We start from the raw sequence: 13,888 nt of genomic DNA, 5'->3' as shown, positions 1-13,888 counted from the left end.
AGAAGGTGGGGATGAGTGGCCTTTTCTCCTGGGAGAGAAAAGCTCACTGTATAATAAAGGTTTTTGAAAGGACAGAATATGCTACACATGTTGGCAATGAGTTTGTCAGTGTTCCTAACATTTCTATACAGCTGTAATCCATGCATTTAATAAAATATTGATATCTATTTTCACAGTTCTGTTGTACAGAAAAAATCTTAATGGGATCTAAATTAAACACTTCTGAAATGGGTTGGAGACTGCATGTCATTTCTTGCCCTGGTGGAAAAGCTTTGTGCCATTCCATCTGATGTTCCAAACACCAGACTTCAGAAATATCACTAAATGGGAGGGCTGTTGTAGAGAAGTACTTGCTATTTTATTTGAGATTCTGTTTAGCCTGTTAAAACATCCCCTTATCTGTTTGTATCACTGAGCTGTTGCTGAGCTACAGGCCCAAGTCTAATCTCAGATTGATGAAATGCATCCAACATGACATTTGACTCAAACTGCTCATAAATAATAATAACACTACTTTACATTTATATAACCCTTTTCAGCAAGAGCTCTCCCAAAAGGCCTTTTTGACCTCCAATTTATCTATTGTGACTCTCAGTGAATTAGAGACAAGCGTAATGCTCTCTACTCCACTACCACATACAATGTGGCAATAGCTGTGAGACAAATTACATTTGTGATGAGAATCCAGTCATCTTAGCTATGTGATGCTCAATAATCCATCCCAGCAGATCACCTGTAACATTATCAGCGGCTCAGTGGTTCAGACAACTGTATAAAAAGTTCCCTGCCCAATAAGTATTGCCCCCTTTCTTCCAAATGTGGCATCTCTAACCCTCAAATATCTACACAGACCTTAGCTTCACAATATTTACTCTAGAAAAAAAAAGAAAAGATACCTTTAAGTGCAGGAATTTACAATTCATTGTTTAAGAAAACCAGAAATTTCATGAATTCTGAAAATGTTCCTGGACCTGTTCTGAATTTAAGGTGTTTGTACCTCGATTCTAGCCAAAAAAAATGTGGAAACATTCAAATATACCACCATGACACTGTCACATTAAAAAGGTTGTGTAGGTCATATCAAAACAGAGCTTTGATCTGCTTGTACTCAGGACTTTTTTCCACTTCACCTTACGAGAATATATTTTCAAAGGCATCTAGGCATCAAACAATGCAGATAGGGATTTTCAGATTCATGTGCTGTGTCTATTGCAGCTTGAAGCTTAAATCCCATGAATAAAATTGCCTTGGATAAATTGTGAAGGCTGGCTTTAGCAATCTGCCAAAGCACAGCAGCCATCTACATATCTAAAAAACTCACTGTGAGATATTTTCTCCTTGCTCCTGCTCTGCTCCTGCTGAGAGCAGAGGTACGGATTCTATTGCCTCCCAAAGGAACAGAATTTAACCAATGTGGCACTTCAACTTGTGTTTAAAACTTTTTTTAATTATTAATAGAGAGTAGAATGGTTTTTTAAGTAATTTTCAATTACTTAGGTTACTTTAAAATATCTTTATGGCTCAAAGACTATGCCAAAGACAGCTGATGACAAAGGTTACAATAACACGTGGAATATATGGTAATGAAAGAGAACACACTAACTTGGAACTTGAAACTCTTAGCTGCTATACAAGAGATCCAAGCATAAATTCCTGTTCTCACCTTGCAGTGGAAGCTCAGGGATTTTAGCTATTTTGGTGTGATTTTTTTTTATAATTTGGTTTTATTTTAAAATTTTCAAGATGCTTCTTGTTAATCCGTTTTAGCTCTATTCCCAAGATAATTCCCATAAATCCATTATATACCACCATGTTCTTGCAAAAACACTAATTTGATCAGCAGTTATCAAAAGTAAACAGGATGCTGATTTTATCATACATTACACATTGAATCAATGTGTAATGAGAATGTCAGGGCAAGAAAAAGTCTAACGAACCAGTGACTTTCTCTATATATTGTTCTGTCCTTTTTTGCTTTTCTCACCTGCTGATAGCCTTGTCCCCAAACCCAAAACATTTCCCATTTCTGCTTTGTGTCTGCATGTCACCACTGGAAAACTCAGATATATATTTGCTAGACAAGGACAGCAGTTTTCAAATCGGTATTTAGAGAGAATTAAAAATTTTACAGTGTCCCAGCTCAAACTGCAGAAGCAAACCAAAAAGAGAGCTAGAGTGGGACTTTTTGCATGGGCATGGAATGGCAGGATAAGACAGAGTGGCTTTAAAGTGAAAGAGAATAAGTTTAGATTAGATATTAGAAGGGAATAACCTTTCTAATATCTAATCTATCTAATATCACACTGTCAGAGTGGAGAGACATGGTAACAAGCTACCCAGAGAAGCTGTGGATGCCCCATCCCTGGAAGTGTCTGAGTCCAGGTTGGATGGGGCTTGGTCTAGTGGAAGGTGCCCCTGCCCATGGCAGGTGAATTGGAAACTAGATGATCTTTAAGGTCCTTTCCATCATAAACCATTCTATAATTCTATGAAAAATAAAGCACTTTCTAAAAAAAATATGTTCAGACCTCTGTTCAAGCCAGAAGGAATTTTGATAGTTCTGATTTTATGGACTGTAGACTAAGGTAGCAGAATTATGTTGATTTTCTTACAGGGGATAGAAATAAAGAGAAATGAAAGCAGATGGATCTGCCCTAGCAGTGAACCATTGGATACAATACTTTGCTTCAGTGAGTATCCAAATGATTTTCAGGTAGTTTGGCACTTAGGTAATTTATGTGCTTCCTTCTCTGCCTGCTATTTAGAAGCTGTTTCTCAAGAAGGGATTGTTCTCTGAACTGTTCACCTTTGCATGCACTATTTCATTCTTAGCTCTTCTAATATTCTTCTTAAGGTTAACTTAGTGAAATGAATGCAATATACTTTTTTTTTGTTGCACTCAGAGACTCTGTGTGTGGCTAGGGTCAAACCCAAAACTGCAAAGGAGCTCCTAGGTGACTGCTTGCTTGATGACTGCATGTATCACACCACAGAGGTTGTCCCAGCCATGAGATATTTGCCATCACTAAGCAGAAGCAACAGTGTCCCTGCAAAGGGCAATGCTGCCAAGTACCTTGTATTTTGACCAAATATAAAGATTTTTCTTTAGGCACTTCAAATACAAAAACTGGCTCTTAGATAGAGCACATTACATTTAATATTTTGGAGTATAAAACAAGTCTGAAGCACAAATTACCATCTCAGAAAAGCTGTATCTGAAGACTGTGTTAAAACACGCAACTTGAGTACCCCATTTTCCTGATCCCACAAACAGAAAAACAGCCCTGGTTTCTAGAAAGATTCTTGCTTTTGTAGTCCTCACTGAAACATTTAAAAACCTGACAATACATTTAACAGTTCTCCTCTTCCCTTGGCAAGGATGTCTAGGATAGAGAAGCAGTACTATTCTTATTGACAGATGCAAGATCTTTAGAGAGGCAGCCGGAAAAACAAAGATTCTATATCCACAAGTGGATATTAGTACCCAGAAATCATAATGCTGAACTAAATATCCAAGATCTCTATATATAAATGTCTCAAACAATTCAGAAAAGTGTACAATATATGTGCTTCAGTGCCTACAACAATCTACGGTACAAAAACCAAGCAAACAAAATAAACCCCTCCCTCAAATAGTTAAACAATCCAAATGTGTATAAAAATGGAATTATTATAAGGATTTTCCAGGTATCACCAGCATATCTATCTGTGTTAAGCTACAAATATGCACAAACTTGTATCTTTGGAGATTTCCAAATCTGTTACAGCCATCTGAATGGCTACACAAGAGCTGACACAAGTAGATTTACAGAAGAGGATAAATCTTGGCAAAACGCTGCATAGTAGTTCAATTATCCTGCTTCAGGGAAATCTAATTTAATTGCTGGAATGCAATCACTTCCGATAAGATTTGATATGAGAATCATTTATTGTCGGTAAATGTATCTTCACCAGATGTTCTTTCTACAGCAGCTAAATAAAATCGATACTCACCCACATCAAATAACAAACTGTTTGTTGCTACTATAATTTGTAAACCATCTAGCCAGAGGTCAGTAACTTATTTTATCAAGAAAAATAAAGATAATAGCTTCTTCTAAAAAAACCCCATCCCCTGGTGTTTGTTATTGCAGAGTTGATGTTCTGTATGCACTGTTTCTCCTTGCTCAGTACTTCAGTAGTGTGTGGCCCACTTCCTACAGATTACTCTGCTGTGCCATTTCCTGGAGAATGAAGTCCAGCATCTCATCTAATGGATGTTTGAATGAACTTTCCAAAATTTGACATTTAAGGATATTGGGAAATTGCTGTATTGGGTTGACCCCAGCTGAATGCCAGGTACCCACCAAAGCCTCTCTGTCACTCCCCTCTGCAACTGGATAGGAGAGAGAAAAATGTAACAAAGGGTTCATGGGTTGAGTAAGGACCAGAAGAGTTCACTCACCAAATACTGCCATGGGAAAAACAGACTTAAATTAGAGATATTAATTGTATTTATTACTAACAAAATCAGAGCAAGATAATGAGGAAAAAAACCAGACCTTAAAACCACTTTCCCTCCACACCTCCCTCCTTCCCAGCTCCAGCTCCTCCCCACCAGCAGCACAGGGAGATGGAAATGGGGTTAAGGCCAGTTCATCACATTTCTGCTGCTCAGGGAGAGGAGTCCTTCTCCTGCTCCACTGTGGGGTCCTTCCTGGGGGAGACATTTCTCCATGAACTTCTCCAGTGTGATTACATCCCATGGGCAACAGTCCTGCCCAAACTGCTGCAAGGTGGGTCACTCTTCCACGGGGTGCAATCCTTCAGGCACAGGCTGCTCCAGCTTGGGTCCCCCCCAGGGTCACAAGTCCCACCAGGAAACCTGCTCGGGGGTGGGTTCCTCTGCTCACAGGCCTGCAGGTCCTGCCAGGACCCTGTTCCAGCCTGGGTCTCCCACGGGGTCACAGCCCTCTCTCAGGCACCCACCTGCTGTGGCCTGGCTCTCCTCCAGGCTGCAGGTGGGTCTGTGCACCCCGGTGAGCCCCAGGGGCTGCAGGGGCACGGCTGCTTCCCCACAGCTGCACCAGGGGCTGCAGGGGAACCCCAGCTCCAGTGCCTGGGGCACCTCCTGCCCTCCTTCACACTCACCTTGGGCTCACTCACGTATTCTCACTCAGCTCTTCCCCAGTCACAATTACTTCTGTGCAATAACTTTTTCCCTTCCTCTCCAATCTGTTACCACAGCGGTGTTAACACCATTTCTAATTGTCCCAGCCTGGGCCAGTGGCACGTCTGTCCCAGAGCCACCAGGGATCGGCTCTGCCAGACATGGAGGAAACTTCTGGAAGCTTCTCACAGAAACCACCCCTGTAGCCCCACTACTACCAAAACCCAGGCCATGCAAACTCAATACACTCTAACATTTGAACAGGTCTATAAATGCAGCTGAACACAGATTTTCATTGTTCTAATTGTGCAAAGAAACCTTGAAGACAAACGATATACAGGTCCTGAAGTCTCCTAACTCTACAGGTTTGAGAGAGGAGGTATAACTAGAACTCATGCAGATACCTCACGGCTGATGCCAAATGAGGCAGGTGGGACAACCATTCTTATGCACTTGCATGTTTTAATATTCTCTGTTACTTAAGCAACAGCTACTCTCTCAGTTACCTCTGTTACTTAGAGGTTCTGACTTGCAGCATGGTGACATTTGGAATGTACAAGGGCAAGAAATGCAGTACAGTCCCAATACTGGAGTTATTTCTACTCTATAATTCACTGACAAATTGTATCACAAGTAATTTGTATTTATGAAATTACATAATACACCCAAGTGGTATTTTTAGGTGTTTAGATGTTTTAGATGTTAAGCCTATCTAATGTAATCACACTGTAGTGAATGTATCTATTGTTAGCATTAGCACTGAGAATTTAAAACTGGAATAAATTTTTGTTACCTAGGGAAATTTACATATGCAAATTTAAGGAGCAAAAATCCCCAGCCTATCAGTATTGAAGTTTTCTTGTTTTCTATGGTAAAAACCTCCTTAAAATAATTAATCTTTTGTAGGGACACAGTTTAGCAGATGTGCTATTTTGGAAATAGACCTTGAAGGTTTATAAGCCTGTAAAATTTGCAAATAGATGAGAACAAACCCGTAGTAAATGAGATAAGGTAATAAAGTATGTACTCTTTAACTAATTGTAGCCACAATGCCTCAAGATCTTGTGAAATAATTTCTGTTATTCCAGGTATTAGTATAAATTAGCTCAGCTGTGAGCATGGTCTCTTTTAAAAGGTGAACAGATTTGCCATGACATTGCTTTAAAACCTTTGGAGATACTCTGAGATACTGATGAATATTGAATGAATTTGCATAACATTAAGCTACACAGAACATTTGACTCCTAGTTGTATTCCCTGTTTTGTCCCCTCCGAATTCCATACATAAGTCATATATCTTCAGCTGAAATATCAGAGCACACACCATAACCCTCCTTTTCCTAAAGAGTCACTGGTTCATTTGAAGAGAGGACTGGACTCTGCAAGTGAAATTTTCCAAAATTTTAATTTCCAAAATTTTCAGATTTCCAAAATTTAAACCCAGGTGAATATGTGTGAATATGACACCTGTTCTTTGTCCAAGGATTCATAAAAGCCTATTACCTCAAAACAAGGACGTGCTGCTGGGAGCAGAAGCAAGGAAATCTAGAACTGGTGGATTTCAATTTCTGATGCACAGAGATGACTAGTAGAAAACTGACACCTTTCAATACTTTCTACAAAGCTATTCTATGCACAGTTTAAGAAAAAGCCTGGGCTATCTTACATAGCATTGTGTAGAAGCACCTGACACTCTTGACTACAATACAGTCTTCTTGTACACACAAGAAAATTTCATTTGTCTCCCAGAGGGTTTTTTGATCACAGCCATCAACATAATTTGATCTGACATCATACAAAACCTCTCCTCAGAACAAAATACTTTACCTACAGACAGCTCTACCTGAGCCACGGATACATGAGCTCACTTATGGTCTCCAGAGAATGGAGAGTTGCATGCAGAGACCCATGGTAAGCATGATAGTGCTACACAAGTACAGGAGGATAAAGGGCAATTCCAACCCTGTGCTTCTGTGTCTCACAATAATCTTACTCTAGTTCCTATTTCCATTTACAGAAGGGACCTACAGAGCAACCAGAAACCAAGGAGGTATGGGAAAGCAGGGCACATACAGGGTGCAAGGCTGTGAATCCCACCTATGAGAAATTCCACAAAGCAAGACTGGAACAGGAAATAATAAATCTACATCTCAAAAAGGGCACTGGCTGCTGTTGCCTGTAATTCTCCAAGCTGATGGAGAGATTCATGAGCTCCAGTGAGACCCACAACCTGCACAAGCTAACTTATCTCTGGCTGCAATTTAACCCAATTTTAACAGCTCCCAGGCCCTCAATAACAGTATGACCTGGAGCTTCTCAAGCCCCTTATTCTATCCCACTTTATAAAAGCTTTCTCCTTAAGAATATTTTCAGCACAAATCCTGCTTTTCCTTATCACATCTGAACCTCTAAAGGCAGAAATAACAAATATGGATCAGAGAAGCTCTGGAAAAGCATATCTCAAGATGATTGGGGTTTGTCATCAGCAGAATGAAATTAAGACAGGTTGCTGGCAACAATTTCTTTTTCAGGAAACCTATTACCTTATCCTGTGTTAACAGGAATATTTAGATTAGCAGGGACCATTAATCAATCCCTACTAGTACTACATATGCTACTTTTTGAAAGGCAAGACATACCTTTTGGATAAGGTTCTGCAAACACATCTAACATAGAGTACAGTGAAAGAGGCAAAAAGGTGTAAGGATTTTGTCTGACCGCAAAATGAGCCTTACCTCAGCTACTTTGACTGGATATCGGTTAACAAGAACATCCTTTCCCTCTAGATTTTCACCCAAGAATGTATGGTTTTGTGGCTTTTATAATGGACTTGAGATAATTGCCTACTCTGTAGTTTTTATACCTTTTAAATCTAATTATTGTTTGCAGTGTCAATAGACAAAATACCCAGAGTTCAATACAAGATGCCACAAGAGCTCATGGAGGGGCCATAGTGAACAATGACTTGGCAAACTTCTCATCTATCAATCTTCTCAAGATAGGTCATTGGGATTTTACCTGACTGCCTAAGTCACTTGAAAGACTCTTTAGATCAGTCATTTTCCACAAGGCATCCAAAATAAATGACATAAATTTTCTGCTTGGTGCTCAATCTAACCTGAAAGCAAAATTTCTTTCCAATTTCTGATTGCTGAAAATAGATACAATTAAAAGATAAACAATCAGAGGAGTAAGAATAGGGTTAGTTTTGGTTGATTGATTTTTTGGGTTTTTTTTAAACAGAAGAAAAAAACTCCTAATAATTTTCACAAATAATCCAGTAAAACTGAGAATGTCTGTGCATGTAGTGGCACTTGAAAATAGTTTTTCTTAGTGCATCTTTTTAGGAGTAATTCAGCATATCAACTCATTTGAGACTATGTTTTCTTTTTTAATGGCTAATACCCAAGTCTTTATAAATGATGGTTTCTTTAACGTTTGTAGATACAAACCTATTAAGAATGATCTTTAAGCTAATATGTTAACCACATTGTCCTTTTGCCTTCTGATGTTCAATTATGCTCTCAACATATCAGGAAAACCTCTTACAGCACAGAACTTGTTCCAGCAAGTACTGGAAACCATCTTTGACAAAATGACCATTTTTCCTGTCAATGCTAAACGAACAAACACAATCTGGGGTCAACAGGCTGACCTGCAAACCAGAGGATCTTGGCTTGTCATGTACAAGCTACCCACTATCTGCAAGACAGCAGAAAGTCTTTAAAAGGGCTGAAGAGAAGGGGGAGAGCACTTTAGAAGAAGAAATTCCTACTCATTAAATGAAGGAAAGAATTTAAAATAAGAGAAAATACAAGTACTGGATGACTATTTGAAATATTAGTCTAATTTTTATCTGATTGAATGTAAGTGTGCCAAGCTATGTACACCACAATCTACAGAAAGAACAGTTAATTATTCAATCTTGCATGACTGCAAGTGCAACTTTGACCTTCCGAGGTTTTTCTGGAGGACTTATCTATTCAGGCAGCATAATCTTTATTATTGCTGAAGGGTTTAATATTTTCACGTTGCTTTGATAACCAGTGAAGCATAAAAACAGGTACTCCATGAAGCTCTTTGTAGAACCACTTTTCAAAACAGAATTACTCTGAGTTATCTTGGAAACTTTTGCTTTGTATTTTAAGAGATCACAAAATTCTAAATATGCATTGCCTCCTCCCTCCCCCCCCTCCAAAATCAAAAAAAATCCAGCTAAGACTGGCATTTGCTTTTGGCCTGGTTTGATCAAATAAGTTGTGAGTATGTGTGTATTTTATCTGCCTCTCTCACCCAACTAAGTAACTCTTAAGCCAATTTCAGCAACATTGAAAAGAGAGTAAAGGTCTTTGAAGTAGGTCTCAATATTCTGGATGTCAAATTTTCTACAAAATTACTGGAAACAGGTAGCTAGGTAGAGATGAAAGGCCATCCCTTACCTGAACTGAGTTACAGTGTGACCTCAATTCATACTAAGCCTCAGGGTATTTACAGAGGCTGGAGAATTGCTGAGTGTCTGAACATGAGAAAAGTTTCTGTCTGCAGTCGTATTTTTATTAACTGTGACACAAGAATGCTACCACATGATTCCAAACCAGACCTCAGTACGGCCACTGTCCAAGAAAACACTTTTCCAGTTCCCTTCAGAAGTGTTAGACACTTGCATGAGTGATAAAATCTCCCCAGAGAAGAGCCCTTTCTCTGCCATAGGAAACCATTGTCTTATCACAGTACAAGCACTGTTTTGTCCCTGAATCCAAAGTTTGAGAACTTAAGTAGAATGTCACATCTCATGCAAGAAGGCTGAAAGCCATGTAGACACTGGTATTCATGTTCATGCATTGCGCTTTCAGCGTCTTGGCTCTTATTACAACTCTGTGGAAAAGAGCTAAGATGAACCTAACAGATTTTCTTATTTTTGTTTTTCTCCCTAGTTTTTTTATTGTAGACAGCTAAGGAAGACTTTAAACCCAGCACAGATTACTGTTGCTCAAGCTCATACCCAACTACCAGTAGCACTAGCTGCAATACAGACATATAACTCTCCTTCTCCTAGGAATGCCCTCCACACCAAGAGATAGAGGAAAACATTAATTTGACTATTTGACTTTTAGAATATTGGCTTTAAAAAACCTAGATAATTCAAAGTCTTTAGGCTATTTCTTCTTACAGAAACAGAAGACAAAAGTGTCTTGATTTTTTAACAGGTACAGGTTTTGAATTTTTTTTTCTGTACTTCCTGGCTCTTTTAGTAAAATGCAGCACAAATAGAGCTTGTAAAAAGACAGCAGACATATGATGTTCTCAGAGAAGGGAGTTAACTGCAGAGCTGCTTGCAGAGGATATTGGATGCTTGAAAAGAGCAAAGGATTTTGGTAGAGTATTTTATTAACTATTGTTTTTACTTTATCTCTGATTATACTTACACTTTTTTTAGAAGCTGCTCTAATTTCTCCTACACTACAGCTCAGATGATGACATGAGTAGGGAAACTGCAGAGCTAAATGACTCATTTGTTGTCTAACATTCCTTGGGATGTAAAGGTTCCCTTCCTTTTGTAAGAATAAAAGAACTATTACTTGAATGAACTATCCCAACAATGTTTCCAATTTTTTTTATCAGTCATTTTCAAGTCTCCTGGAATATACAGTTTCATCTTAAAGTCTCCTGGAATGTATTGTTTTGTTTAATACCTTTTCAATGACCTGGATGAGGAGATTTGGTATACCTTCAGTCATTTTGCAGCTAATACCAAGTAGAGCAGGATTTTTGATCTGCCTGAGGGAAGGAAGTCTCCCCAAAGGCATTTGCACAGGCTGCATCAATGAGCTGAGGTATGATATTCACAATGTCTAAGTGCCAGGCCCTCCACTTGGGCCCCTTCACCTCCACGTAATTCTACAAGCTTTGGAAAGAATGGGAAGTAGCCCAATGGAAAAGCAGCTGGGAGTGCTAGTTGAAAGCTTCTGAACATGAGCCAGCCATGAAGCCATGAGCCAACATTCATGGCCAAGAAGGCCAATGGCATCCTGGCCTGTATCAGAAATAATGTGGCCAGCAGGAGCAGGGAAAAGTGGTGAGGCCACATCTTGAATCCTGTGTCCAGTAGTGGGCCTCTCTCTACAAGAAGGACATTGAGGTGCTGGAGCGTATCCTGAGAAGGGCAATGGAGCTGGGGAAGGTTCTGGAGCACAAGTCCTGTGAGGAGTGCTTGAGGGAGCTGGGGTGTTTAGCTTGGAAAAGAGGAGGCTGAGGGAGACCTTGTCACTCCCTACAGCTACCTGAAAGGAGGCTGTAGCCAGGTTGGGGGTTGGTCTCTTTGTTCAGGTGATAGGACAAAGGGAAAGACATGCTCAAGTTGTGCCACAAGATTTAGAATGGATATTGGACAAAGTCAAGCATTCAAACAGGCTGCCCAAGGAAGTGGTTGAACATCCCCAGAGTTGTTCAAAAGATGGGTAGTCATGGTGCTTTGGGGCATGGTTTAGTCGTGAACTTGGCAGTGCTGGCTTAACTGTTGGACTTTATGGTCTTAAGGGTCTTTTCCAACCAAAATGTGTTGGCCAGCCCCAAATGACATCTTTACACAGGCCTACAACATAAGAGCACCTTGAGTTTTTCTCAAAGTGCAAAATTGATCCTGCACCCTACTATGATGCACTTACACTCCATCCCCAGTTTCCCCCTACAGTCTTAGCATAAGAATCTACAAGGGAACGACAGGTCTGACTCCAGCTGTGCCCTGTGTAAAAGAAGTAGTAATCCTACTATGAAACTGTAATTACTGGTAGCAGTGAGTGTCATTTGTCTCTTTCATGACACTAAAGGAGGTAAAAAAACCTGAAGAAAGAATACCTCCATATATAATAGGTCCATATATAATATAGGTCTGCCCTATTGGTCTCACTTTGCCTTCCATCCCTGGGATCATTATGTATAAGCAGCCATGTATTTTAACTACCACTGAACAAGGATGTTAGCATTAGCCTCTGAACATCTTACCTGTGCTGGCTGCTGGCAAACCTTCTGCTGCTTGTACTTTCTCATCACTCTTATGCTGCCAGTGTTTAATAATGTTCAGTGAGATCCAGAGATACCAGTCAGCAGTACTCAACAGTGCTGAGCACAACAAGAGATTAACTCAGGGCACAGATCTTTTGGAAATGGAAGCTCTGTAAAAACTTAGGTAATTTGTTTATGGAAAGATGTTGACTTGGCAGTATGTGATTACAGCACTTGCTAGCACTCAACAACGAAGAACCTCTGCCCACAAGTAACATCAGAGAAGTAATTAAAAGAAAGAAAACAAGTGATTCTATTTGGTCAAAATGGAGCTTTTGGGACATTACTGCAATAAAAATCATGAAGCCAGACAATCAATAGCTCTAGTAAAATATTTTTGAAAACTTTTGTATTTCTGAGTAAGACAGTTGCAATCCCTTCTCACTGGGAATCACTCTTGGGAAATTTAATTAGCTCTGGACAGCTGCCTAATGTTTACATGAACCATGAATTCAACCAGAATTTCTATCAGTACTCCTTATTTGGCCTGTTTTTTAATGTAGACTCTCAGCTTACAGCCTTCTCCTTACTGCAATTCTTTTTCCTCACTGAAAAAATTTCCTCCATGGCTAATTCCCTTTGAGCATCTAGTTCTCCCTTTAGCTCTGTGGGAGCAACAAGGGTAACAGGCACAGATTCAGTTCACTATAGAAGGAGTAATATTATTCCTGTCCCACCTCAAATTCCTCCTGCTTCTCTTGATATATGTTGGTTATATAGACAGGATGAGGAAAAAGTAAGGATGAAGGGTAACATTTAAAAGAAGGCAATTAACAAGAAATTTACCATGCACTATAAAGTAATCTGTTATAAAGCTACCCACTGCTTTTAAAAACTTGTCTACAAACTGAAAGAACAATAATAAAAAGTGGGATTAGTGCTAAATGCTTATATTCTGCACACTGGGAGAGAAGGATTGCATCACACTAGAATTAAAACAAGAGACAGACAATTAAGCAGTTAGATTTGTTAATTCTGAAAGGTACTATCACAAAGTGGGGAAGGAAACAATCTCATTGAGGGTTGATGTTTTGCCCTCTATTTAACAAATGGCCAAGATACCTCACATCAGCTTTCAAACCTATTTGGAACAAAGTGAAGGACATACTCCAGTTTCACCATGGAACTCACCATGACTTGGGAGGAGGCCAGCAGAAGGTTCTCTGGGAAAGTGTGAGTCTTGTGTGTCATCCATCCTAAAATAAGTCAGGAAAACAATAACATTATCATTTTTTTCACATCTTTAATACACTTCCTAATTAAAGACTCTCTAAGAACCTAAAGGGCTAAATTAGAACATTGCAAATCTGTTTTATTTTAAAAATGTTTTAATTTAAATATTTACATAGGAAAAACAGAAGTCTCAATTCAAGGATAAGGTTGGTTGTGACGTGATCTACCCTATCCTTTGCCAAGTTTTACCCCTATTTTTGCCAAGTTTTACCCTAGAGGCAGAAAAGCCATCATCTCATTCCACATCCCTTGTTGGACATTACTAGAGCAGGTTTAGTCTGGAACAGAAGTGTAAGAACAGGTTACCTGGCTGCAGAGGTACACAGAGAAAGGAAGGATCAACAGAGCTTCTGGCCTTTCAGATAAAAGGACCATAACCAGAGAGGCAAGCTTATGAAGGCTTATCTGCATTTCTGATTTGAAATTGATGGCTTTAATTTGGCT

At 39.4% G+C, this 13,888-nt stretch overlaps 1 long non-coding RNA gene across 1 annotated transcript in view; it reads right to left on the bottom strand.

Moving 5' to 3' along the window:
* The window catches only part of LOC147654379 (uncharacterized), a 69,383-nt gene that overhangs the window by 53,260 nt on the left and 2,235 nt on the right, over nucleotides 1-13,888 (bottom strand). Inside the window, exon 2 of the long non-coding RNA XR_015285076.1 lies at nucleotides 13,343-13,407. This is a non-coding gene — a long non-coding RNA (uncharacterized LOC147654379). The remainder of the gene's footprint in view (nucleotides 1-13,342; nucleotides 13,408-13,888) is intronic.

Source organism: Cyanistes caeruleus, chromosome 3 (assembly GCF_971803275.1).
Source record: "Cyanistes caeruleus chromosome 3, bCyaCae1.hap1.1, whole genome shotgun sequence".
NCBI classification, from domain to species: Eukaryota; Metazoa; Chordata; class Aves; order Passeriformes; family Paridae; genus Cyanistes; species Cyanistes caeruleus.
Note: the sequence above shows the minus strand (reverse complement) of the source record. Positions and strands in the feature narration are given on the sequence as shown.